Raw genomic sequence first — 5,442 nt, 5'->3', positions numbered from 1 at the left:
CTGTTCTCCCCCTCTCCTCCACGATATACATTGTATTGTTACAACAGAGGTCTTATGCAGTATTTATCCTGATATATTTCACTCAGCATTATGTTTTCCAGTCTGTCTCTTCTATGTTGTGTAGTGTTTTACAAGTTCATTGTTTTCCAATGCTGTGTAATACTCCATCGTGTGGGTATACCACAGTTTATCCATTAATTTGTTCACGGGCACTATGACGGCTTCCATCTCTTTGCTATTGGGAGTAACGCTTCAATAAACACAGGGATGCATACATCTTCTTATATCAAAGCTCTGAGTTCTTTGTGGTGTATTCTCTCAACAGCAGAGTATGAGAGATCCAATCTCTCCACACCCTTGCCAGCATTTACTGTTTGCCATCCTCTTGAAATTGGTTGTTGTTGCTGGGGTGAAATGATGCATCACTCCAATACTATTGTACATGTTGTTAACTCAAGTGTGACTCGTAGTGATTCTCTGAGCAATGGCTCTGAACCTTGCTCTATCCTTAGACAGCCTCACTGTCTCTAACATATCTGACCCATTGCCACAGTCACTGTGTCAATCCATCTCCTTCAGGGTCTTCTTTTCCTGTGTTGACCTTCCACCCTTTCAAGCATGATGTCCTTCCCAAGGTGCCAGTCACTCCTGGTCACATGCCCAAAGTATGTGAGAGGGAATTGCAAAATCTTCGCCTCCAAGGAACAATCAACATAGTTTCTCCCTCTCCAGGACAGACCTGTTTATTCTATTGGAAGTTCATGGTGTGTTCAATAACTCTTCTCCAGCACCACAACTAAAAGGCACGACTGAATTCTCCTGTACTCTCTCTAAGTCAGTAATTTTGAGCATCCCCTCCTCCCAATGTATTTATTGGCTGACTTTCTTCTTTGGTGAAGTGTTTGTTGTTCCTGCCCACATTGTGATTTGTCTTCTTTCTTGTTGATGTACTGGAGTATTCTACAAATTTTAGATATATCATTCCCAAATTCCCCACCTCCCCACCCCTCACCCCAGGCTGTGGGCTTCCTTTTCACTCTATTCTAGAAGTTTTAAAATGAGATTTGGGTGAAAATTTGCAGAGTAAATAAACAATTTTTCAACAATTAATACACATTTTGTTTCATGCCCTTGTTTACAAATCACAATTTAAAAAATGTAATACTATTCATCACATCTCCTCTCTATATTTCTATTTCCTTGTCTCCATTTTCTTTCTTCCTTATCTTGTTCTGCCTTCTGTTCTTGGGAGATGCTGGCCTTTTGATCCTCAATGGTTGTTGTTCTAAGAAGTGTGGACCTCCCTGGTGTTCATGTAGAGGCTTACCTGAAATTCAATCCATTGGAGTAAGTTCAGTTCTAGGGCTAAAGAGTGACCAAGGGCCATAGCCTTGAGGTGAGGAAGGGGTGGTTAACAAGTCTCTTTCAGACTAGCAAGCTTGGTATTTTTTATTATTTTTAAATTTTGTTCCACATTTTCTCCTATATTGTCTTCACTCATTGCCATTGAATTGAAAGTGACTCATCACTGATCCTCAAGCAGGTTTTTCAGAAGCTGTAAATCATATGTTGTTGTTATGTGCCATCCAGTAGCCCGTGACTCATAGCGACCCTATGTACAATAGCCCTAAACTCTGCTCTATCCTGTGCCAATCTCACTGTCTCTGTCACACCCACCCCGATTACCCCAGTCACTGAATCAATCCACCTCATAGAGGGCCTTCCTTTCCTGTGCTGTCCCTCCACCCTCCCAAGCATGACATCCCTCTCCAAGGACTGGTCCCTCCTTGCGACATGTACAAAGTATGTCAGACAAAGTTTCAGAATCCTTGCCTCCAAGGAGCAGCATGGTTTAACCCTTTCTAGGACAAACCTCTTTGTTTTCTTAGCAGTCCATGGTATATTCAACACTATTCTCCAACACCACAGCTCAAAAGCATCAGTTTTCCTTCTATTATTCCTAGTCATTATCTAGCTCTTTGACGCATAGCAAGTGATTGCGAAGACCATGGACTGTATCAGGCGCACCTTAGTCTCCAGACAGACATTGTTGCTTTTCAGTACTTTAGAGAGGTCTCCGACAGCAGACTTTCCATCGTTTTAATTTTCTGGCTGCTGGTGCCAAGAGTGTTGATTGTGGATCCAAGCAAACCAAAGCTGTTAACAATTTCAATCTCTTCACCATCTATCATGATGCTGCCAACTGGTTCAGTTTTGTCCATCTTTCTTGCATGGAGCAGCTATTGGATTTGAACCATTGGGTCCTCATGTTGGTAGCACAATTTCTTACTACTAGGACACCAGAGTTCCCTCCCATGTTACCTATGACTTTCTAATGTCATGCATGTCTAAGAATTTCTTGAGATTTGAAGAGGATCAAAAGGGCTCTATGAAGTCCTTGCCTGAAACACACACACACACACACAAAAAAAAAACCAAACAAAAAAAACAAAAACAAAACAACACCAAATAAACAAGAGAGGAAGCAGTTTGGGGTTTGGGGTTTTGTTTGGGATTTAAAAAAAAAAATAATAAGCATCCACTAAATTTTATTTGTAGCTCATCTTAAATGTAGGAAATGATTTTCAAAGACGAAACTCATAAAGTGTAAAGACAAGGGAGCCTGGCTGCATTTTGAGTTTGACTAATGGTCTCATAGTGCTTTAAAATGTTTGGCATTTGCCAGCCTTTCGTTCTTCCCCTAATCCTCAAGCCCATGAGTTTTTATGAGAAACATAATCCTCTTTTCTGATTCATTTACACTTAGCTCATCTGAGTATTGTTTGGTGAAAACCATCTTAAGTCCAGAAAGTTTTATGAGATCTTTAGAGACTTGTTTCTTGAACCAGGAAGTTGGGTCCTGCCAATATAAATGGACCTTGGCCTCTCGGGGGGTTGGGGTCCAGGATCCGTGGCATTAAACGGGGTCTAGACTTGGCAAAGTAATAGCAACAAAGGGCTGAAGCACATCAGAGACTGAGGATGGAGCAGGATGGCGCAAGGTTTCCATGTGTTGAATATAGGGTGTTTGAGTCACAGTCTACTTGACCAGCATAAACAGCAACAACACACAGACTGGGTCCCACAGGAACTAGACTTTTCACTGTCACTTTCAGAATGTTAGTGACTTCAGTGTGAAATGAGGCATTAGTGATTACCACAGACAACAGTACATGGGGTTAAGAAGAACACATTTTCTCAAGGGTTATCTGCTAGGTATGTAAATAAGAGACCTATGACTCTGCTAGCATTTCCTGACTAGCCAATGAGGTTACTTGCTCATGTGAAGGATTCTTCCTTGTTAATAGCTGTGCATACACATATGTTTCCCTACTCATGAAGGAGCCCTCCTTGTTGCTGTTGGGTGCCGTCAGGTCATCTGTGACTCCTCGCTGGGACTCACTGCTTGCCCTGCCCTCCAGTAATCTCATGATCTCAGTTTTGTGCAAGCCCGTTGTGGTCGTCACCGAGTCAATCCACCTCATTTAAAATCTTCCTCCCTTTTACAGATCTTTTACCTTTCCCAGGATGATATTTCTAACGACTAGCTTCTCCTGAAAATATGCCCAAAGTGAGGAGTTTCACCATCCTGGCTTCTGAGCAGCATTCTGGGTGTGCTTCCTCCAAGACAGACTTGTTTTGGGGGGCAGTCCATGGGATAGTCAGTACTCTTCACCAATACCGCAACTCAAAGGCCTCCGTTCTTAGACCTTCCTTTCATTGTTCAATTTTCAGATACACGTAGGAAGCAACTGAAAAGATCAAGGCTTGGATCAGGCAAACCATAGTCTTTAAAGGGATATCCTTGCTCTTTTGAACATTGGAGAGTTCTTTGATAGCCAAAATTTTTAGGGACGGGTTTAACATTCACACTAGAGAGTTTTCCTGTGCTTGTTTCAGAGATGTTTTGACTAAAATACAGAGGAATTGGTGAGAGTCACATGCAACTGGACTGCCTTCATTTTTCTGGGTCTTTCCAGTTTTTTCACCTTTGAGAAGATGCAGTATTATTCCTCCCCACCCCCATCCCCTATTGTTTTGTTTTAGTGGATATTTGACATTTCCTTCTCTGGCAGGTTTCTGCCTTACATGGGTTTAGGATTTTACAGGTTTTATTGAACATTAAAATCTGCCACACAAACTAGGCAGCAACTGGGCTGAATAGTAGGTGAAAGACCTACTCCTGCATTGATATGGGTGAGAGAAAGATTTTATCATGCACGTTGTTCTTGTCTATTTAATTGTAGAAACGCTGTTTCTGCAGAACCATATTGCTAGGTGTTATCGAGTCAACTATGACTCTTAGTGATCCAGTGAAAAACAGAATGAAATCTGCCTTATTCTGTGCCATCCCTACCATCTCCAATATATTTTAATCCATTGCTACAGTCACCATGTCAAGCCGTCTTGTTCCTCTTTTCTCTGTCCCTCAACCTTTCCAAGCATGCTCTCCTAACAACATGCCCAAAATATATGAGACAAAGCTTCATCACCTTTGTCTCTGAGGAGCACCCTGGGTGCACGTTCTCTAAGACATATCTGTTTGTTCTTTTGGTAGTCCATGCGATATTCAGTCCTCTTCTCTAACACCACAACTCAAAGGCGTCAATTCTTCTGTCATCCTTAGTCATTGTCCAACTTTCAGATGCATAACAAGTAATTGCAAAGGCCATAAGATAAGATGCACCTTAGACTTTAAACGGACATTTTTGCTTTTTAATGCCTTAGGTCTTTGGTAGCTGCTTTACCCAATGCAAACACAGAGCAGGATACAAATAACTGTTTCCTACCAATGGGTAGACTTTGAGCATACCTTTGTACCCTTAGGAAACTAAATTCAGTGGAATGAAATGATTTGCCTGCGTCCCTGGGGAGCCAAGATGCAGCAAGAGAGCCCAGGCCTCTTGACTCAATCTGGATTCTGGCTGCCTGAAAGAGTTAATGGTGTATGCTACCCATTTGGGTCCCAAGAGTGACCCATAAAATAGCCCATCTGTCACTGCAGTGGACAGGAAAATCTTGTCCTGTTGGTGATGCTGTCCTTTACTGTTTCCTGCCCTTCTGCCTATCTGATAATCCCTCTCCTCTTCTGTCCTGTCTTGGCTCTTGGCAATTACTTAGTTCTCGAAACCCATCTCACTCCCTCTCAACTACTGCTTTATCCATTTCCTTCCCTCTCAGGTCAAACTCTGTAAATTGGTTTTAGTTGGTGTTAGTAAGTGCCATCAAGCTTACTCTATCTCAAAGTGACTCTCTACAACAGATCAAAATCTTGTCCAACTCTTCATAATCCTCACAAGCTCTGCTGTGCTAAAGCCCAATGTTGCAGCTACTGTTTCTTTTTTAATAATTTTTCTCATTTTTATTTGTGATTTTAATGAAAGTTTAAAGAAAACTTAGATTTCATTCATTAATTGTTGTACTTTTTACCCCCTCTCCCTC

The sequence above is a fragment of the Elephantulus edwardii genome, unplaced genomic scaffold (assembly GCF_000299155.1).
Source record: "Elephantulus edwardii isolate Elephantulus edwardi_28Jun2011 unplaced genomic scaffold, EleEdw1.0 scaffold00019, whole genome shotgun sequence".
NCBI lineage: Eukaryota > Metazoa > Chordata > Mammalia > Macroscelidea > Macroscelididae > Elephantulus > Elephantulus edwardii.
This window is presented reverse-complemented; position numbering follows the sequence as displayed.